Source organism: Ixodes scapularis, unplaced genomic scaffold, assembly GCF_016920785.2.
Source record: "Ixodes scapularis isolate PalLabHiFi unplaced genomic scaffold, ASM1692078v2 PGA_scaffold12__126_contigs__length_90152505, whole genome shotgun sequence".
In the NCBI taxonomy this organism is placed as follows: Eukaryota; Metazoa; Arthropoda; class Arachnida; order Ixodida; family Ixodidae; genus Ixodes; species Ixodes scapularis.
This window is the reverse complement of record NW_024609838.1, coordinates 41,676,623-41,700,183: the sequence shown is the minus strand read 5'-3', so window position 1 is coordinate 41,700,183 and position 23,561 is coordinate 41,676,623. Positions and strand designations below refer to the sequence as shown.

At 46.3% G+C, this 23,561-nt stretch overlaps 1 pseudogene; it reads left to right on the top strand.

The window, feature by feature from the left end:
* The first annotated feature begins 5,461 nt into the window (after positions 1-5,461).
* The window catches only part of LOC115320107, a 92,416-nt pseudogene continuing 74,316 nt past the window's right edge, over positions 5,462-23,561 (top strand).

The following is a 23,561-nucleotide window of genomic DNA, read 5'->3' as shown; positions in this document are numbered from 1 at the left end:
TTTTCGGTTGGCCATTTACAACACCCCCGTTTTTCTCGGTGTAGTCTGTTCAGCGAAGACCTCCACCCAATGTCGGAAATGCTTCGGTGTTAGGGTGTCTCATTGAATTGAATACTAACGGGCAGCTGGTGGTGGTGGTCGTCATGCCATTGTGGCGTAAGTCGAGCTTGGTTCGTTAGATGCCGCTTCGCTCGCAGAAGTATCCGGTTGAAATGCCTGTCGAACTTGTGCCGAAACAAAACCTGCTATCAAAAAAAGAAAAAAAAAGGCCGGACACTTGATGGCAGGAAGTAGCTTCCTTATCTCCTCCCGGACATCGTCTTATATGATGTCGCGGATGCCTGGGAGGTTGGCATCGAAGTTACAAGGCCCGTTTCGTTGGCTGCTCGCCCAGGAGGTATTTCTCCGTACGCGCTGGAACTACGGCGCCACGATAACGGTCTCAGTGAGGCTATTCTAGCCGCTCCTTAACGCTTTCTAAATCCTTCAAACACACCCCGGGATTTACCCACTCCGCTCTAGAGAGCGCCTGCAGATCGGCCTTTAAACTTTGCTCGGCGCAACGCGCTTCGCAGGTGAAAACAGACGACCTCTCTATCGCTAGCATCTTTATTTACTGCGTTGCGATCTGCCACGCCTCAAAGCTATCCCCCCCCCCCCCCCCCCCAAACACACACACACATTTTCAAAACACGATTCGAAAAAGGTGTTTACACCCTCGAGAAAATATTCATCGTCGAGCAGAATGATGTTTAGCTTCCAAAGCTCCACTCGAACTTCGCCTTTGGCGGTGCTTTGTCGTCGATCGTTCTCGCAACCAAGCAATGGCCGAAAAAAAAAAAAAAAAACTGGTTTAACACGATACTTTGTTAACAATGCTGCCACAGAGACCGAAATGTTGATTCTATCTAATGGGGCGTCGGAGGACGCTTGAAAGTGGGTAAAACGCATCTCGCGTGTTTTGTTTCTAACGATCCCCGCGTCTACCAGCACAAAATCTTCGAGCAGCTTGCCTAAAATCGTCGCACTTCTATCGGTGCGTTGCACAGACGGCCCTCTGTCTATCTCCCGAACGACGCAATTAAAGTCTCCACACAACACGACTGTTTTATCACAGTCAACAAAATGGCGCCAGCCAGTAAAAAAAGAAACCCGGTCTTTCAATGTACTGGGGGCGTATACACAGATAAGCCGCCAGTGAACTGATACAAACAAAAAATCACACATAATAAAACGGACTTTGGTGTCCACGGTCACACTTAGCTCAGACAAGGAAAACGATCTCTTCAAAAACAAGGAACACCTACCCGAAAAACCGACAGCGTGTGTGACACAAAGTTCATACAAAGATAATAAAGGCTTTAGTGCATTCGCCACCTGCACTTCCTCGGTCATCTTGGTTTCGTGAATCGCAAAGAAATAGGGTTTCTGACTTTCCAACAAACGTTGTACTTGGTATTGTTTCTTACGCATGTTGAAGCCTCAGACATTTAACGATGCAACCGTAATAGCCGAGTCGAGTGTACAATTCATGAAGGGCTATGATGGTACACTTGCCTTGAAAATCGGGCATGAGTTCATAGACCAGGCGTTGCCGCCTTACTTGTTGTCATATCGTCGCCTCTCGTCCGATTGGGCGCCCGGTATTTGCTTGTACTTGCCCCGCTTGCTCGCTGCCCACCACGCGTTCGGGTTCGGGGTCGTGTCGGTCGGAGTCGTCTCGTCTAGCCCACGCTTGGTAAAGTCCGTGTTCTCGTCGATGCTGTCGACGACGCCTTCGTGGTATTTCTCGGTCGGCAGGAGGTCGGCAGAGGGCAGAGCCGCACTGGCCTCAGGCGACGTCGCCACAGGTGAGGGCGTCGCACCTTCCGGCATCGGGGCGTTTGCTGCAGTCTTCTTGCCGCCGTTGTCGTCAGCTCCGGGAGGTTGCTTTGGCTGCTCGATGACCGGTGGGGAGTCATTTTTGAGAGCACCCGCCGCAAGTTCGGCGTCCTCCGGCTCCATGCTGAACTGGGGCGGCTCGTCCGTCACAGCTTCGCCGCTGACGCCAGCGTACGTAAGCATTCTCCTCTTCCGTGCCCGAAACGGGAGCACTCCGAGCATTTCGGCACGCGACAGTCGCCCCTAATGTGCGCGGAGCGCTTGCACCGCAAGCAGACCGGCGCTCTTCCCGGGATGTCGATGAGGGTATTCGCACCTAGAAGACGGAGTTGATGGGGCATCCCGTCAAGCGTGGTGTTCTTCTTCAAAGCCATGCGTACGAATTGAGTGGTAGATTTAATGCCCTCAAAACCGCTGACGCGCCACTTCTCGCGTCCAACTTCGCTCACTTTCCCGTATGGCTCGAAAAGCTTCCAAACCGCGTCGTCCGCTACGTGGAATGGCACCCAGTGGATGCGTAGACGGATCTCGGTAGAACCAGGACCAATGACGAGGCAGCGAAGGCTTTTCATCATGATCTTTTTGTAGTTCAGGAGCCGTTCTTTTGCTTCCGGTGTGCGCAGTGTCACCAGCCCCACATGATTCATTTGGAACGCACCCAGCGAGACAATGTCGGGCAAGGCGGCGGTTCGCTTCAGTTCCTGGCGGAAATATTTGATGCCGTCCCTTCAAGTCACAGTGAAAAATAACAGGGTTCATAACGGTCTCCCTGGATGGCATCGAAGGCAAAACTACCTTGTAGTCCCCAGTAGATGACGATGAAGAACCAAACACAGAAGTTCCACGGCCATCGAGGATCGCTGTAGCCGCTCCGACGGAGCTCATGATTCCTGCGACCGTACTGCTCGAGAGCTTGAAGAAGCATCCACTTCCTAGCTTACTGGCAGGAAGAGCACGAGAAGCGAATGACTAGGCGGTACGAACGGGGGCCCGATAACAGTATCGCCGTTCCACTCTTCATTTTTCTCCCCTTCCGCACGACGCCGAGCCTTGACTCGAGTACGGGTTTGGATGCCAAAGTAAAGGGGGCACGGAACGCTTTCCACCAAAGTGGCACACAGCTAGGTTCTCTAAGGCCGCGCTCAACATTGACTCAACGCTGCTACCACATCGTACAAAGGAGAGTCTGCAGACACTAGAGAGTTTTAGGGAACCGGTTTTGCACATCCGATACGGTAGGATGGGTTCTCCGGTACGAACTGAACATATGCGAGTCTTCTGCGGTTGCGCATGCGCAGTTCGTACCGGAGGGCACATTGTATACCGTATCCGATGTGCAAAGATGGTTCCCTAAAACTCTCCACTGTTTGACGCGTGTGTCTTGCTCGAATGACGCCGCTGTCACATTGAACGTACAAAAACTGTCCGCAGAGAGGGTCAAAATGTACACATGTGTAAAGCAAAAAAAAAAAAAAAAAAACTCTCGAACGTGTTTGAGGCATGCCCGCACATAATTCTGTCATCCTAGCTAAAGCGAAACACTTCGTCTGTCGCATAATGAACGAACAAGGTGACTATGGTTTCGAGTAGCCAAGTTTGTGAGTGGCAAATGTTCCTCATCACGTTTTACGTATAATGCAATTGAATGCAAAGGGGCAAGCGAGCTGGACAATAATGATGAAAATAATCCCTGGAGAAGGGGAACAAGAGGGACAAGGGACAAACACGTTTTACGTTTTTTTGGCGTCGCATCTGTCGGACGCTCTCGATGGATAGTGAGTGACGCGTTTACAACGACGGAGACGATAGACTAAAACAGTGTTTACAAAGACGCCCACTTGGCCCACACCATGGTATGGGTACTGCGCGTGCTCAGAAACCAAAGTCGGAACCAGCGAAGCCTCTGCGCATGCGCACTACCGACAGCAGCTCCACCGCAGTGGCGTCACGTCAAAGAGTTGAGTTGGTCTATATAATCATATACTCCGTTTCACATGAATGTCCGACTGCAGCCCACGTGTTACGATACGATGAAGTAAGCCACGAAGCGCAAAGAATGCTTTGTCATGGGGCTGGTCGTCTTTACACGTTTGCGATATTATCGGCTAAAGCAATCATGATACGGGGGACGCAGGCGTAATCCGGCGATTTTTGTTTTGTTTGTGTGTATGTGCATGTGCGGTTTAGCAAACGCACAAAGACGAGGAACGCCGTGACGAAGCACTTTCGGCGATGTTTTCTTGGCTCGATCGCATTTTGTAGCGTGTACGTCGGCTGCGAGAGGAGTTAATTGTGAGTAGTTTCTTTTTTTGTATTACGTATTGGGAAGGAGATCCAATAGTCACGCCTACGGTGGCTGAATTAAGAACTTAGTACACCGATGGAGACAAGAGCAACCACGATTGTTTGTTTGTGGGTATGACGCAGGCGTTCGATCCAGGTAGACGAACGTTGCATCGGCGCTTGGATCGTGTCCAATCGGCAAAACCCAAACGTGGACAAAAAACCAAACAGCCTTTCCACTCTCGTGAAGAAGGAAGACTAGCGAAGCTGTACTCGATACACTGTGTGCTTCTTCACCGTCGTTTGTTTTTCGCGCTGTTTCCTACGATGAATTCCCACCAACGCGCCCAAGTATCCATTCTTCTATTATAGCTGGAGCCTGGAAAGGTTGGCGCCATCTATGAGCGACGGCGGAAACCATACTGGTCGTGTGCTTGCCGCCGTCGCTTACAGATGGCGGTAGCTGTCCAGGTAAATTTGTGTCGACATACACGGACACGATCCTGGGGAAACTAGCCCTTAACAGCTCCACTGCAAAAAAAAAAAAAAGAAATTGGGCACGAGTTGTTATTAGTTTTTGGACCACGCTCGGGATCAAGAAATGTGAAGTAAGGAGTCCAGCACACGTGCCGTTGTGTTAAAGAACACAAAACTCTTAAAAAGAAGAAAAAAGAAACAGCTGGACGTAACGCTCTTTAATGTAAAAGTTCCATCTCCTCGCCAATACGAGCAAACGCAATCGCCGCGCGCTTGCGTTACGTTTTGCACACCGCGCGTGCGCGGAGCCGGTCTGCTGTCTTAAATCGGCGTATGACGACGACGACGTGCGTGCGCAGCGGGGAGCGCGCGTAACGCTAACGCATCGTTTGCGTTTTGCTCCTACGCGCGATACTAAAACGCTATAATAGAGAGTTTTCGTATTGCGTATAGGAGCAAACGCGAGCGCTGTGCGCTAGTGTCGCGTGGTCCACGCTGCGCATGCGCGTCGTCGCAACGCGCCGATCTAAAACGCAGTATGTGGCTCCGCGCACTCTCAGTACGCAACGCTAACGCCAAAACACATCGCTCGCTTTCGCTCCTGTATACGCAATACTGAAACTCACTAATGCGAAACGAAATATAGTCCTTGTCCGTAATACTGTTTGCATTCTGTTACGTTTACGCAACTAGCAAATCCGTTTTGATGCCTGTAGCTCTAATAATGTCTCAGTTTCGACGAACGTGGAACAGCCTAAGCCTCTACGCGGGGAAGAGAAGGCTGAACGACTCGAGCGAAAACGGGAGCTGCCAACCAAAAATGGCAGCTCGACCGTCTCCCTTCCTCTTCAATAAAGACGTGAGTTCGCAGCTGCCGTACCCAGTGACGCGGGGTGGGCGTCGTTGTTGCTAAATCACGAGAACGCTCATCTATTTTCTCCCAAATCGGATTCTCTTTGACGACGCAGCTGCCTGGCTGGACTCCATTCACTTCTAAGCTGACAGTGCGGTGGCAGCTACGAGCGCGTTGGACGAATCGCGCGCCGATTCCTAACCACGTGATCGGGCTCTTGTCCATACACGCGCGCAGAAGGCGGGGTCAGCTGATGGAAAAGAGGCGGCTGATTGGTCCGGCGAAAGCATAGCTCCGAAACACCGTCGGAGTAGGGATGAACGAGGTATAGCGCTGACGGAAGTTCTTGACGATGTTGGGCCATCTCTACTCCGCAATTTCGGAAGCATTGAGGGGGAAACAAACCGCGATGGCACAGCTGCGTGTCCGGATTCGTGACAACGTTGCTCGGCGATATTGCTTTATCTATCCTCGTGTAATTGAGATTAAGAGGAACCCGAGTGAAAACGGGTGTATCGAATTCGAACGAGACGACGCGTGTCTCTACGTCACGTTCTTGGAATGGGACCAGCTTGCGCGACATGAAGTAATCCCCATTCTGTTAATTTTATTGAGAATGTGTGTAACAAACAGCGCAGGAACGCGGACAGAGTAGAAGACGGAAGACAAACACGGCGCTGTCTTCCGCTCTTCCGTCTTTGTGATCTGTCCGTGTTCCTGCGCTGTTTGTCACCCGTTAGAATGGACTGCCAACTAGCCCATTTGTCAACGGTACTAGCAAAAACTGTATCGTTTACTCTAGCGTGCACCTTCGTGTACTGGCCGATAGGCGAGCACTTTGAGAATGTGAAGCGGTCACAGATGAGCAGCTGTGTCCCTGTTTTCACATCGGTGTGCCTAAAACATGTAGGGTGTACAAGTTTTTGGAGAACGTTTCACTTCTCTAAGTAGATATGCCCGGCAACTGCAGCATCGTTTAAGGTAAATTCCGTCTTCGCTCGAAAAAAGAAAAAAAGATTTAACGATTTATTTCTGTTGGGAGTCTAGAATTTAGATTACACCGACAGAATGACCAGCTAATGACGTTGCGAAGAAAGCACATAAGTTGCGCAAGTGGAAAATAACATTTATAAATGAAATATTTTGTCGCAAGAAAAGTTAGTTCAGAACTTGATCTAAAAAAACCTCAGTTTTATTTTTTTATTTTTTATAGGACATTATTCTTTTTATCTCCTCTTCTTAACACCGTGTTGCGTTATAGGTGGTGAAATCGTTTTTCGAGCGTTTTCATATGTCCTGGGTAGGGCTGTTGAAATCAAATGCCAGATTGACTGAACTTTAGAATGTGATTTAAGCAGGACTTAGATTCGATTTACAAAAGTGCACGTCCAAAAAAAAAAAAAGAGATAAAGAAGATTGTAGCTTTCGGAGCTATCTTTTTGCGCACTTTTTCCTTGTTGACGTTGCACACAAACTGTAAAATGCAAAAAAAAAAAAAAAAAGAGGGCGACGCACACTACTCTTAAAATGAAGGATGATTATGGAGCGAATAACATAATCTGAGAGACACAGCCGACGAAGGCGATAAGCATGGGGAACTTTGATTACGTCATCGTCACGCCTTTGAATAAGAAGAAAAAGGAATGTGCTAGGGGGGGGGGGGGGGGGGACAGATGGAGGGGCTGTTCTACAGGGTGTTCCCGAGCGATAATCGGGCGTAATATAAAACAATATGTAAAAATAAACTAAAAAAAAAGTAATTACGAGAAAACACTTTTTTTTTTTACATAGGCAGTTTTAGGTGGTGCATTCATCATACTAAAGATTATTGAATGACGGTTTTTTTTAGCGAAGAAGAAGAAATAATGCTAGAGAATAAAAACTTGATATTTTCTATGATACGGCGGAGAAAAGAAAACAAACCACGGTGTTGTACGCTGTTCCATACATTCCGTACCGCGCATGCTCGGAACTGATGCATATACTTTAGGGTATTCGTCTCTAAAAAGCTTTCAAGTTTTTTGTATCGCCAACAGTCAGTAGTAGCGTGAATCCGGCAGTTTGCTTATGTTTTTCCTCCCGCGCCAAAAAAGCGAGTTTATTTTTCTTTTCCAGCATTTTGTTTCCCCCGAGGATTCTACACACACGAAGTTTTAGTACTATAAACGCGCCTCCTAAATACACGTGCGTGAAGAGCTTCACTGCACTCTGAATAGCGCTCAAAAGCACCCTGTATAGAAAAAAAAAAGAAAAACAAAGAGGTGCCGGAACAGGTGTAAGGGAAGGCACGTGCTTCGATTAGCACGGGTAGGTCGCCATCTTGATCCCATCTTTTGTTCGTCGTTTCTCGTTCGCCGGCCTTCTTATATAAACCGTAATATCTCGCTCCTCGTGTGCCGTGCGTTATACAAACCCGCGGAATTTGTTTATTAAAAGAATGGACAGTGTCTTATATCTCTAATGTCCCAGAATGCATGAAAGAGGTGATGTTTAGGTGTCATTAAACGGTCATTTCCGGGAGTAAAAAAAAGAAGCAACATTTTGTAAACATTTCTCCGATAAATTTAAAAGGAAAACAACATTGGATTAATGTCAAGAGACGTCAGTTCTCCTGCTAAATTTAGTGGGGAAATTCAATTGGTGTACAGGGTTCGCGATGTCAGATGACGCTACATCAATTTACCCTCTAAATTGCTAGGGTAGACGGACCGACGAGCGGAGAAAATTTAGGATTCGGGGTTTAGTTCTAAAAAGCGTTTCATGCTTTAAGCGGCGTTTCCCCAGTTTTCAAGTAAACCCGCTAATACTGATTAGCCCATTCGGGCACATTCAAAACGCAACTTTTTGTTCAAAAACAAACAAGAAAAACCGGCGCTGATTTTGGGGTATTTAATTTAATCTTGGTATGTTTTGATATAGGCTCTCGGCCGTAGACTTTCCGGTGTCTATTTATATAGAACATTGACAGATGTTTTCTGGTATTCCTTAGTTTTTAAAATATTGGTGTACCATATTCTGTTGATTTGGTTAGGACAAAGGCTAAGACCGTAGCGGTGAAGAAATGTCTTGTAAAACTAAGTGTTTTTTAGTTTAAGAGTGAAGGGTTTCCACAAAAACTTTCCTGGCTGTTGCAAATATAAAAAAAAAAGAAAAATTGCTATTTTTTGGTTTTAACATATTTTTGTCTTTGACACATACAATTGTTTATCGTTGTTAAAACCGACTTTGTATTTTTAACATCCACGGTTATTTATAGGTGTATTTGGGTTTGAAATCGATTTTGTATTTTTGGCACCGACGAATATTTAACGGTATTTTTTTCGGTTAAAGGCGGAAAGTAAATAGCCCAAATATAGCCGATATAAAATATATACGTTGTAAATGTGTAAATGACATGTACAGGTTTTGGTGTTTCTGATAGTTACAAAACAACACACCGTTAGCCGTACGCTGTTATAATTTGTTGTTGTGATAAGCTTGATGTTGATATCCTGATAAGCTCTACTCCAGAGTTTAAATGAGCCGTAAATGCTGGCTATGACAATTAACGATACTTTTTAGAAGGAAATGCCACGAAAAAAGATTAAGCAACGAAAGAAACATTCACATGCTCTTAGCGCCTCATTAATATTTCCCGCGTTCGTGCAGCACTGCTAATATTTCTCTTTAGCTAATTTTCGGAGATTACATCCCAAATTGCACAAACTTGCTAATTAACTCCAAAACACCGTACGGTTTTGTCCTTTCAAAGATTGGCCTTAAAAGAACTCCGAGAAGACTGCGGAGTTCTCGATTATTAATGAGGAAATTATCCTTGGGTTTATACGTATCTATGGTAAACGCATGCACATTTGAATCTACGCGAGAGTTGCACTTGCAAAGCAGCTGTGAAAGCGGCTACCAAAAGACCTAGTTTAGTTTCGTGCTCATTTGAAAAAGAAGATCAAAGGAACTCGTTTCTGGACGGAAACCAGCTAAAATTGGATGTGCTTGCCGGGTTTTACAGATAGCGGGTGTTTCGTGTTTCACTGAATCCTCTTCCTAGAGTTTAAATTGCATACAGATTACTTAGCGAAGGCTTGCCGGGACTTAAGTCGAGGAACAGAAGTCGCGCGAACGCACATTCATGACGCACGGTGCGTGAAAGAGGGCGCTATTACATCTTGTCGAAGCAAGACTAAAGAGACCGAAAAGCGGATTACGGGTAGAGCGACAAGATTGTATGGAACGCCGACTTTCAGCAGGGGATATTTTTGGTTGTAACCAAAGGTCTATACTCCATACCTATACGCGAATTATAGTCGCGAAATTCTGAATGTATTCGGTTTTGTCCATGGTAGTTTCTGTGCAACGAGCAGTTCTATTATAATCAAAGTGTTCTATGTGAGCGGTTGCTCGCGCGGTTAGGCCTATATATAGTGCCACCGCCGTGCTTGGCTCGAGCACGTCGTTCGCTTCTCTTCGTTGGCTTTCCCTGACAACGTTAACAGGGCGTTACCGAGGATGATAATGTTGATCCGCTCGGTCACCAGGGACTTTTACCTGCAAAGTCTTATGACGCGTGACATGCAATATGTAAAGAGCGATTGTTTAATATTTTTTCGAAGCCATTAAACAGTCGTCGAAGCCCGAAGAATACATTGTTTACTACCATCCCTCTTTAAATTTGGCGGGGTAATTAGGTCAAGGGACCTCACGTCATGTGATGTGACGTCACGTGACCTGACGTCATGGTGTCGTTGTGGAGTGACGTGATACTATGGCACGTGACCAGACGACACAAGACCATATCGTATACACTAGAGCTTTGCGTTGCTGCACTCCGTTTCTTTACAAAAAAAAAAATAACAAAAAAACCATCACGTTGTTAGACCCAATTTAGATGGGGTCGTTTAATGGGAGAGTTTGCCCAGTTTATGATCTAGCCGCCATGAGATCCCCTCCCGAGTGAGCCCAGCCCGCGGCGCAGAGTGAGAAGCGTGAGCGCATGCGCGTGAACTCCCGGCTGCTCCAAGCTGAGCGGAAAGGGCCGCCATTTTCATTCATCACCTGGTGGAATGCATGGGGTTGGCATCTAAACTTTGGTTATTTCCTTTTATATCGCTGGCTTTTGCAAGAAAATGATATACTGTTATTCCTCGTTGCGCTAAAAAGCTGACAAATAAAGTTTCTTCGACGTATGGCCACAAACCTTTATTCAGGCGAAAGCGAAGTCTGCCCGTAGCAGACAACGCGTAGCTTCAACAGTGCTTTGTACGGAAAGCGTGTTGCGTCAAAATGGCGGTCGTCTCCTCTTTGCATATTTTTTCTATCTCGCTTTTTCGGCGCTCCCCTTCCTTTCCTTCACTTTTCTCCTCTCCAGCGCCTTCATCGCCACACCCGCTGGCTAGACTCTCCCAATATACGGCTCTGGCGTAGCCCTGCTCTAGACCAAACAAAATACGATAACAGCACCACCCTTTAGCGACTAGTCAAAACATGGAAGTTCATTTATATTGCTACTGCGAAATCGCGCTGTGAGGTGGCGCCACCAGTCCTTCCGCGACCCGGCCTGAACCGATACGAGCAGACTTGCAGTTCCCGGAGTGGCCGCTACAGAAGAATGCGGCATTGCGATCGCCATTAGTTCCGTTCTCGAGTACGGATCGAATCCACTTTTTCATAGCAGGCTCTATGGCAGTTTCCCAACTGAGTTATTCTAGTGACGTTGGGGCGGGGCCAACATTCTGTGGGCGGGGCCTAGGGCGGATGCTGAACTCCACTTAAATAACGCCTTGCGTCGTAAACATTGGGCAAAAAAAAGTTGGGGTAAAGTTAAAGGGCAACTCCGGCCAAAACTCAAAATGAAATAAGTTACTGGTATCGCTGTAGTGACACAAAATACGACACCAGCCAAAATATTACGTCCGTGGGACGCCGCATTCTCAACTAATGCCGATAATAAAAATGCGACCCGCCGCGAGCCGCTGCTCCTTAGCGGGCGGCCAGCGGGTTGCCGATCGCTAGAGCAACATTGGGCCGTAACGTCAGTATCGTTCTCTTTTTTTCCTCCGGTCCGAGCGTTGCGCGGAGTGCGCTTCTTTGAGCCGCTACCACCGCTACTTCGGCTTGTGATTGGCGTGTTTAGCCGTTGCTTTTATCTGTAGCCCGTGTAGCTTCGGTATAGCCATTTTGTTTATTTGCTTGTGAGGACTCCAAGACTCTTTTTAGCGAGTAACTCGGTGCGCCCCAGACTGCCCAGCTGTTGATCGAAAGATGCCGAGTAACACTTGTAGCGCTGCGGGCTGCTCAAACAACCCGCTGCACAACCCGGAGGTGCTTTTTCACAAGTTTCCAACGGACCGGAAATTGAAGAAAGTGTGGGTGAACGCTGTTCGACGAGTGGACTTTGGATTTCAGATTTTACGCGCCCGAGGAAAAAAGAACAAAAAAACAGACGTGTACAGCCCAGTACGTGTGTTCGGGCGCCGCGGCCCGCGCCGGAGAGCCTCAAAGCTTCGTGTCTGGGACTGACCCGCAGCGCGAAAGCGAGAGGGCCCCCAGTACTGTACGTAACTACGTATTATTTAGTGCTTTATACGTCACTGGCAGCGCGGCGTAGAGCAACGCCGCTCCATCCACGGAGCCCCGATGACAATTTAGGCCTAGCGACGAGTACGGAAGACCGCACACACGGCGACAGCCAGCGAGTACGGCACCGAACGAGTTCACTCGTTTTCCAGTCGCTAGCTTTTGGGTATACAAGCGACGAGTACAGCATAGCGCACGCACGGCGGCGGCCGCCGAGTACGGCACCGTACGAGTTCACGGGTTTCCTAGTCGCTAGCTTTTGGGTGTACGCACTAACTCTTGCTACATGTGCTGGATAACTACCACGTATACAGAATTAAAACAAAATCAGCTTACCTCCTATCTTTAGACGGCTAGCGCAACAGAGGTAGGTACCGCTCGGTCTGCGTACTCGTTGAACGAGAACGATCCTGACGTCACGTTCACATAGCGGCTGATTTCCGGTGTTGCCGGGGCCTCAAGCGGTTAGTTTCGGTTTTGTTGGCCGCGCCCCAAACAAAACTTTGAGGCGTCGATATCTTTAAAACGACGCACAGTAACGAGAAACAAAATTACACCTTGCAATTCAGGGACGCTGACTGCACTATAAACAGTCATAATCCCAAAATGGAAAGTATGAACCGGAGTTGCTCTTTAAGGAAACAAACACGCCGAAGACACTTGATGGGAATGCGAAAGCATTATTGTACCGCGGGTCCGGCGGTGACATCACGCTCCCCAACTGCTCGGGCGTGGCGCCCCCGCCGGCATCACGGCTTCCGTGACGAGGCATCTACGTTGCTGTACTTTTCTTTGTGTTTTATTTCTGAGGTGCGTCCGCTTTGACCTTGAGCGGCGCGTGCTTGATGACTCATTTTTATGGCCATCTTTCGAGCACAACGCCGACGCCTTCTCGCGGAATGGGGCATATAAGCTTGCTTTCGCCTTAAAACAAAACAAAATACGGGTCGCATTTAAGCCCTTTAAGCCTATTTTTCTTTTTTTTCTTCCATTTTTAAGACGTCGTTCCGTGGAAATACTGAGCACGCGCCCCCGCACGGCCGGCAAGTCGCGGAGGCGTATATGCGCTGAGACGCTGAGGGAGGAGGAGGCGAGAGCGCGAGGGGTTCGTCAGCACACCGAGCTCTGGTTGGAAGGGTTAGTGGGTACACCCAAAGCTACCAGCAGCCTTTGTCTCCACTGCACTCGCCGAACGCGGAACGCACGCGTCCTGCGTTCGGCTCTCGCATTCGAACGCGTTCAACGAGTTCAGTGGAGACAAAGGCGGCTAACTTTAGGTCTACCCTCTAATCTGTCCAATCAGAGCTCGGCCTTCTGACGCAACCGCGCGCTCTCGTCTCCTCCTCTTCCTGAGTTTCTCCGCGCTATCTACAAAAAGAAATTAATAAAAAAAGCCTCTAAGACGGCTGTGATTTATATGCGCTCCCCAAAGAACGAGTGCCAATTAACGCGCTTTGTGTGATTGCGGTTTTAATTAGTCCGTTCAACGACGGCATTTAAGGACGCCCGGCGGTCCCCCGGGGTGTGCAAAAGATGTGAAGTGTCCACACGCTTCTAACCTCATTCCGGTCGGACTGAACCGCTCGCACTGAGGCTTTTGTTTCGCTTTTCTTTTTAGTTAGCCGATGGTGGAAGCGCGTTTAAACAGCGAATACGGTTCAACGCATCGGTATACCGGTACATTGACTTTTGCAATCGACCGTTTTCCGAGGTTGGCCGTGCGCGCACGCGCTGCAGCGTTACCAGACGGGCGTTTGTCGGTTTGGACGGTGTGCTCACGCCGTGTTGTAGTAATGTACAGCTTAGAGCCCGCCAGGTCACTCTGCTAACATATTATGCAAAAGACAGTCTGAAGACACTGTCTGAGACGTGTGCTTTTTCTTGTACGACGGTCTTGCCACATTGGTCGCACAAACGCGGTCTACAGACGTTTTCTAAGCGCACATATGTACGAAGCCAACATGGTCCGGGTTGCGTTGATGCCAGAAAGCCGAGTTCTTATTGGCTGGTCTTTCGTATGATGTACGAGCAGCGCGACTGCAACTGCAACAGGGCGTGGTCGTTCTCGCGCATATAATTATCGCTTGCAGCCAATGAGACTGCTGCATTACCCGATAAGAACGCAGATGAACCAATCACAAAGCAGAGTGCAAAAGTATAGGCGGAACCCAACTTCGTCTGCTCCTTGCACATGGCTTGCGATGACGTCAGAGCGCCAAGCTCTTATTGACGGATTAAAAAAAAAATAAGAGAGTGGGTAGACTTCCAGACATTTAGCATTGCGGTTTATCCAGTATCATTTCAATCAAAGCCAATCAGAGCTGAGCGTTGTGACGTCACTACAACTCCTGCAAAAGAAGCAGACGACTCGCTCTCCGCTATGTATGCGGAGCGCAAGTTCGTCTGCTTCTTTTGCGGGGGTTGTGGTGACGTCAGAACGCCAAGCTCTGTTTGGCTCTGCTTGTAGGATACTGGGTAGGCATCCAAACAAGCTGCCTTAAGGTCTACCCACTATCCTTCGATCAAAGCCATCCAGGGCTCGACGTTTTGACGTCACCACCCCTGCCAAAAAAGCAGACGAACTTGCGCACCGCCCAAATAACGGTGTAAAGGTGAAGGTACCGAGCGTTTCGTGGGGAGTTTTATTTTTGTAGTACGTGCCAGGGCCGTACCCAGAAAAAAAGTTCGGGGGGGGGGGGGGGGGGGTTTTCGGGGACAACGGCGGCCATTTTGTTTTATTTTCGCCTATGAATCATGTGCATCGGTGGCATATAATGGAGAGTTATAGCAAACCTAAGAACCGGTCCCGGTTTGGTACCCGGTAGCCGACCGGTGCCACTGCGCGTGCGCAGAGGTGGAGATTAAAATTGGCTGGCTGCAAGTGCACCGACCAGGGCCGTACCCAGAAAAAAATTTCGGGGGGGTCAGAACACCCTAACCCCCCCCCCCCCCCCTGGTTACGGCCCTGGCTACGTGCCATGATTCTTTTTATTTATTTATTTATTTATTTATTTATTTATTTAGATACCTTAAGGACCCCCTTGGGGGTATTACATAAGGGGTGGGTACAGAGCGTAAAACAAAAGGGTAGAAAACACGCCAAAAACAACTCGCGTACAAAGAGCAAAAACACACAAATGTGAAAGGCAAACTGTACACATATAGATGGTTCGTACAAACCTAAAGTGGGGAGTCTAGCAAGCGTTTCTTAAATTCTATCGGGTCATGAGTGATGATGACGTTCTCGGGAAGATCGTTCCAATCAATGGCAGTGCGTGAAAAAAATGAATTCTGGAAGGTGACGGTTCTTGCTTTGGGGCGTCTTACGCCGAGGTTATGTCCCGTACGACGAAGCCGGTATTCTGAAGATATGATGTATGATGACCGGAGGCACTGACTGTAGTAAAATTTGTGAAAAAGAGATAGCCTAGCAAGTTTACGACGGACAGAAAGGACAGGGAGGTTTGCACGGATTTTAAGATTAGTTACGCTAGAAAAGGAAGAATAATCTGAGTAGATAAAACGTACTGCACGATTCTGGAGTGATTCGAGGTTATTGATGAGATAGGCCTGATGCGGGTCCCAGATGGCAGATGCGTACTCCAATTTAGGACGGACAAGGGATGAGTAGGCAAGCAGCTTTAGGTGAGGAGGGGCTAGCTTAAGGTTACGTTTTAAGAAGCCTAGTGAGCGATTAGCAGTGGAGATAACGTGACTGATATGAGTTGCCCAGGAAAGATCAGATGAGAGGTGGACTCCGAGATACTTATAGGAAAGGCTTTTCTGCAGAGGTACGTTATTAAGTGAGTAGGAAAACACGGAGGGGCTTACACGACGTGTAAATGACACGAGCTGGCATTTCTGGACGTTAAGAGACATCTGCCATTCTTCGCACCACGCTTGAATTCGTATGAGGTCATCTTGAATGAGTTGGTGGTCCGAAGGGTTAGTTACTTGGTGGTAGATGACGCAATCGTCAGCGAAGAGGCGAATATGCGACGTGATTGATACGGGTAGGTCGTTAATGTATTTTAGAAATAGGAGTGGTCCAAGGACCGATCCCTGAGGAACGCCTGAGGTGACTTCGGCAATAGAGGATGATGACTGGTTGACGGTAACGAATTGATGTCTATGCGTAAGAAAGCTAATGATCCAGTTCAAAATCGCGGGGTCTAAGTTAAGTTGATTAAGCTTGTATATGAGACGTCTGTGAGGGACCTTATCAAAAGCTTTAGCAAAGTCTAGGAAGATGGCGTCAGTTTGAATGTTAGAGTCGAGGTTAACATGCAGGTCATGGACGAAAGACGCGAGTTGAGTTTCACAGGAGAAGTTTTTTCGGAAGCCGTGTTGGGCGGAATGGATATAGTTGTTTTCTAACAAGTGATGAATGATTTTGGAGTAGATGATATGTTCCATTATTTTACACGACACGCTTGTTAGGGAGATGGGACGGTAGTTAGAAGGGGAGCACTTGTTTCCGTTTTTGTAGATTGGGACGATCTTCCCAACTTTCCAGTCGTATGGCAAGGAACCAGTAGAAAGTGACTGTGCAAAAAGCTTTGCCAATATTACGCTAGATATATCTTTAGTATTTTTCAACACTTTTACATTTATTTCGTCAATACCGGCTGATGAAGAAATCTTAAGGGTGTCGATGATTTTCACAATGCCAGCCGGTTCAAACGTGATCCCATCCATGGATGTAGGAAAGGCAGGAGGAACCATAGAAAACATATCATTGCACTCTTGTGTGAACACTGAACAAAAAACATCATTGAATTTTTCTGCACATTCGTCATCGGGAACCAAAGAGTCATCGTCGTTTTTAAGATTGATTACTATTTCAGGTTTAGGATTAACGACATTCCAAAACTTTTTTGGGTTGCTCTGCAGCATGCATGGGAGATCAACATTAAAAAACGCTCGTTTTTGTGTTCTGATTGCGCTTCTGAATTGTCTGTCGGAACTATAGAACTTATCCCAGTCCGAGCTGCGCTCCGTGGTTTTGGCTTTACGAAAGAGTCTATTTTTTTTCGTGCTTAAACGTTTCAGGGTAACATTAAACCATGGAGCAGAAGCGCTTTCGAAAAATGTCACAGTTGGGATAAAGCTTTCAACTAGTTGTTGCATTTTAGATTTGTACATAGTCCAATTTTCACAGACGGACCGATTGTCAAAGTCTATTAAAAGGACATCTAAGAATTTCCCTAGCTCAGTATTCACTCCTTGATAATTCCCTTTCTCGTATAGTTTTACGGTTTTCTTCCGCTTCGATTTTGACTGAATATTTAAAGAAAATGTGCAGTAAATCACTTTATGGTCACTTATTTCGTGTAGGTAGTTTATCGACTTTAGAGAGTCAGGATCAGAAACAAGGATGAGGTCAAGGATGTTCGAAGAGTGGGTGGTTGATCGTGTGGGTTTAGTTACAAGCTGCGAGAGATCGAAATTGAAGCAAAGGTTAACGAAACCAGTCGCTTCACTCGTATCAAGAGGGACCGAAACGGATAAGGCGGGCCAATCAATAGAGGGGTAATTAAAGTCACCGAAAAGCAGAATACTGGATTTGGGATATTTAAGGTACAATTCATTGAAAGCGTCATTGAGGTTAATTAGAAAAGATGGATCGCTGTGAGGGGGTCGGTAACATACACCGATAAGGAGCGAAGCGTGTTGAACCGTGCAAGAAAGCCATAGCATTTCCAACGGTGAAGACAAGCTTACTAGGTTGCACACAAAACTATCTTTTATCGCAATCAAGACCCCCCCTCCCCGGCCACTTTCCCTATCTTTGCGGAATATATTGAACCCAGAAGTGCCCGTAAAAATTTCTGTATCAGTTACCGATGATGACAGCCATGTTTCAGTAAGCGCAATAATGTCACAATCGGTAGATGCAATTAGGCTACATATCTCGTCTTGTTTAGATATCACGCTTCTTATATTTGTGTAAATAAAGGACAGTGGCTTTGGGGGAGTGGGTTCATGACCGCGGCGAAAAGATCGGGTTAGTTAAGAAGGACACTCTTTTACGGTGTTTGACGCGTCATCAAAATAGTATCGTTTTTGTCCAATGAGGAGCGTTTTGAAACGTAAGGAAAAGGGCATAGCTTGGTTACGCGCGAAAGTTAACAAATTCCTTCTAGCAAGCTGAACCGAAGGAGAGAAATCTTCACTTACAGCGAAGCTAGTGTCCTTGAACTTTTTACCCTGAGAAAAAATTCGTTCTTTGGTTTTATGAAGAGCAAATTTTACAATTATCGGGCGGTTCTGATTGGGACGATATCGACCTAGTCGGTGGGCACGCTCGATGCCGTCTGGCATGATGTTGATATCAAGATGTTGAGAACAAAGGTTTATTATTTTCTGTTCCGACTGTGCCCACGTTTCCCTATCAGAGTCAGGGAGGCCAAAAAAAAGAAGATTCGAGCGCCGCGATCTATTTTCCGAGTCATCTACGCGTTCAGCCAGAGTCGCTAAACTGTCAGTAAGGGTCGCCGTGACACCGCGGAGTTCGTCAAGATCATTTCGAATTGAATTAAAATGCGAAAACTCCTGCTCTATCCGCGTCATTCTGTCAGACAGAGCGTTGACCGTCTGGTCAGTGAGTGTAAGTTTGTTTTTGATTGCTTTCAGCTCGTCGAGTACAGTTGTTTGGCCGGCGTCAAGTTTAGTCAGCAACGCCATCATAGCTTCTGTGGTGACAGGGCCGGGATTTACCTCTACATCTCCACAGAGGAGCAACAACTGCCGTATCACGGCAGTACACTCAGACACAATGGCAAGACAACACTGGGGGCCTGGTAGCAAGAGCAAACACCTATTACTACTCTTTTTCGTATAAAGGCAGCAGGAATTACGCACCTGTACGAACAAGACGAACGGCGAGTTAGTGCTCATCGTGGTAGCGATGCCACCAGGCCCACAGTCCGGCGCGGTCAATGCTTCCTCGTTTATAGGCGAGTCCGTTGCTGTCGATGCCGCTTGACTTGTAAACTGGCCGAAGATAGTGGCCCAGTCGAAAACGCCGAAAGACAGGCCAGGGGAGTTGATCGCACCGTCATCCCACGAGCAATCAGATGTAGCAAACCACGCACGTGCCGGGCAAAAGCCAGACACAACCGCGGGCTCAGCGAAGGAAACGTTGAAGATCAGGATCTGTACGAACAAGACGAACGGCGAGTTAGTGCTCATCGTGGTAGCGATGCCACCAGGCCCACCAGCCCACCATTGTCGGCCGGCAGACGTTATTCAAACGTCCGCGTCGGCGCCTGTCCGCCATTGCTTGATCACGTACTCTGCGCATGTATTGGATACGAGTCTGACGTCAGCGTTCGTAGTCGGATCCAATCGCGTGCTTTGTGTCCAAGTAATGGCGACCGCCAAGGACCGTGTTCCAAAATTTACTCGATCTTACTCCAGGGTAAGAGTTTTGTACCTTGTTGTTCGAAAACATATTCGCGTCCAGCGTTCTTCAATCCGTGTTGTCACGTGACACGACCCGCCGGAGTAACTCGGGTTCATTTGGGTAAGATTTGGAACACAGCAAAAGTCGCTCGAAAGACTCTCGAAAAGGATTCCATTCAGGTGTATTTCCGGTATATTTCTGTATTTGGTTCATTTGAGGGAACGAGAGGAATTCTGTTTTACGTTTTGTTTTTTAGTGGGAGACGATCCATGTACGATCAAAGAACGCTTCTCCGGTATGCGGATATACGCTTCGCCGAACATTTTCGGAATGCTGGCTATGTGCTGCAATAAGCTGCCATATTCAGAAGGTTGAGCCGTATTCGTCGATCCCTTTCCCTATCCATCCATCCATCCACCCACCCATCCATCCATCGATTCATTCCTCCACCGAAGTACGGTGGCTAACTGAAGGTACATTCAGAAAGAAGTCCGCCAGGAAAGAATAAAGTATCGTAAAAAGAAAAGATAAAAATATAAAAAGAGAAGCAAAAAATGAAATTAAAGCGAAATTAAAGATCAGCAAAAATAAGCAAGGAGAAGATAGTCGCCAAAACGAAAAAATAGTACAAAATAATTGCAGTCGAAGCAAAAACAGAAATTAAGGTACGAAAATATGTTAGCAAACCGGTTAAAAGCGAAAAAAACAACGAAGACGGAAGGACGTCTGCCAAAAGCAACACCACAATGTTTTTCGGGGTGTGTGTGTCTTCTCCAACTTACTATTTGGAAAAGAAGTGCTTTTCGCCAGGAATGTACAAAAACTGACCAGTATTTAGAAAGAGTAGTAAAGGAAAGCAGTCATAGCATAAGAAAAATTATACCAGGTTGCTACGTGTCAGTTTTTATTTCTTCTTAGCATCTGCCTCTTTGCAGACGGCTGCGTATTTTACTATATAAGTTTTTGATAAAAATGACTCTCAGATTTTACAAACCGATCCCAACAGAGTAAAAAGCACGGTCTAATGATTGCGTTATGCCGTTAATAAATAACATTTTAAATGAATTATCATCACTTGGAAATACTTAAAACCAGTTTTATTTAATACTTATTAGGAACTAATCCGATTGAAGTTGTTGATTTGTATAGAGAGAATGGTGAGACAAAAACAATAAGCATGATATGAAAGTAATTACTGCTGAAGCGTCCGGAACTCTCGAATAAATTAGACAAAACCTTAAAGCAGCTTCATCTCACCTAAAAATATATACTTGTATAAAAAAGATACGTAAGGTGTAAACTGGAGCGTGCGGCATCAGTTTGGATGCTTTATCAAATCTATTTCATTAACAACCTCGAATCAATTCAGAATCGGCTTACAAAATTTATCTTGTATCACTAGAACCGTGCCTTCAGCATCTTCACTCTAGAAGGCGAGCACAAAATCTTCCACTATCAAAAATTCGCCATAAAAATTTGATCGCCTTTCATTTTTTTTTTTTTTTTTTACAAAATAGTATACTACAATCACCGTACGCCACTCGGCAACTCTCTTCAGGTCATCTGCCCGACACAGCAATATCCAAACCATCGCCCCTCTTATCGGGTAGAAAGAACACATTCATCCACTCCTTCTGCTTCCAAAACGATCGTTGACTGAAACGACCTGTCCCATTCCATCGCAACAATTGAAAACTCCAATGTTTGTTTTTTTTTCGCGCAGAACTACCCGCCTCTTTATTTCATTTTTATCATAAGAGGGACGTTTTCAAGACGCGTGTGTTGTGTGCTGTCTTTAAACGTTTCACGTGTTTGTTTGCCTTGAGTGTCATCATGTAAAATTCATGAAATGTATTTTTATTTTCTCACTCGAACAATGTTGTGCACACACTCTACGTAACAACAACACTCGTACACGTCAAGTCCTCCAGAGGGCCGTTAATGCAATTTTGAATTAAAACAAAAAACAAATAAATAAAAGGGGCTGCTTTCAAACGTCCTTATTCGTTCAAACGTGCTTGTGCCTCACTGCACAATACGAAGTTTGTTAAACTCGAACCCGTGGCATGTTTGTAGCGCCTTTTAATGGCTCTTTTCGATAGTGGCCCGTCGTTGAACCCCCGTTACGTACTTGATTTACCGATTTCTTCAATGTCATAAGCAGGCTCGCGAACAACAAAGTCGAGAGGTCGTTGACGCCGAAAAGGAAACACACGATTCCCATAAAACAGTTTTAATGACCCTGTATCATTTCGATCGAGATAACATGAGAAACATTTCGTTTTGCGGGGATGGACCTGCTGTCGTAAAGCTACAAATTCGTTTTTCTTTTTTTTTTTTTAACGAAGCTTTTGGCAGTTTGTTCGGCTTGTATACAATAGCACGACGGCAACTTTTAAGTCGGAGTCGAACTGCTCACATACGCCGTGTAAAATACGCTGTGTTCGCTGAAGGCATAATGGCAGTATTATTTGTGCACGCGTCTCAAGCATGTTTGAGGCACGTTTACTTCATACAAATGCCTGCTTCGAACAAGTTTGAAGAACATGTTTCCGGACAGTGTTTGTAGCCCAGTGTGACAGGACCGCCATACAAGGCACAAATTAAACACTCCCCAGCCGCGTTTTGGAGATTGTCTTTTGTTAGATGTATTAGCGGTTCGAGCGCCGTTTTAGGGTTGAGAGTTATTTGCGCATACGTAAAACGTAGAAAGTCACGTTCTCATCATGTTTACGGTCCATCTGAACTTCTTGTGTAACTGAGGAACAAACGCCGTCTTTGGGATGCATGCACGTCTAGTAATAAGACTTGTGCACAGTACTCGCGCACGTGATCGAACTGCTTGTAACCGATTAATTTTATGAGTAATTTTTGTAATGCTTCTAATATATTTGATTAGGAAGTGATCGGAGGAGCAATCGAATTACTTTTCGGAAGTACTAAAACGACTCGTAACCATTCTAGGAGAGAAGGGTGTTTTAAAACAAATTGGTGGATTAAGAAGATGAGTAGTTTATAGTTCGGGCTATTCTAATCGAATAACGGAAAGTATGAAATACTTGCATTGACAACGAAAAAAACAAACAAAACACCTGTCGTTCCAAAAATTTAAAGTAATCAGAAAAGTAAGAGTTGCATTTTTTTCAAGTAAGGTCAATTACTCTTCACCTCAAGTAATCAAATAATCTATTTGAAAACTTTATTTTTAAACCAAAAGTACTCGTAATTTTAGCCGATTAATTTTTGTGTGACACGTGTGCAACATCGCTAATAAAATATACGCATACAATGTCCATGAAGCGAGGTATATGTAGTATTTGTGGCATTGCAAAAGAAGTGAACTATACTCTGTTTCGCCTTACGATGGACAGCAGAGTACGCTGCGAGCCAACGATCGTTTATTTATGCATATTGAAGCGCGCGCAATGTGATGACACTCAGCTCGAGCGCGTAGCTTTGGCTAACGCATAGACGCCATTTTACCCCTCAAGTCACGCACCGAGTGCGCGAGAGCGTCGCGCGCTGGCACATTCAGGGCAACAATGGATTTCTTCACCCCGAGACAGACAGACATGTAGGTACCCTAAACCCAGTTAAAGCCCCTTCCTGTTTTAAAAGTAGCGAAAAATGCGTCGAAGCACGAGGCACGTGCAACGTGCAGCCCTTGGGAAGATCATAGCGCCACAGCGCAGAACAGAACTGAGCTAGATTTCCCACACCATGTTCTTCCCAGACAATACAAAGAAATTGCCGCGAATCATCATCAACTTAACATCATTAACTTATTTCTAGGCTTGTTTTCCTTTTCTGTATTTTTCTTCGCTCTCCCCCTCTGTAATGCCTCTGGCCTTGAGGGAAAAATAAATAAATAAATAAATAAATAAAAACATCATTATTGTCCGTCAACGGAACTAAAAAGCAGCGCGAAATGTGCTATCGGCGTAACACACACACATTTGACAAGGAAGAAGTCCGAAATTGGAAGGTTCATCTTTTCACAAGGCGTAAAAGATCCATAAGAAATGTTCGTGCACATAAGTGAAGTTCAGAAATTTGTTCTCACGCAGATGGACAAAAATATTTCTCTGC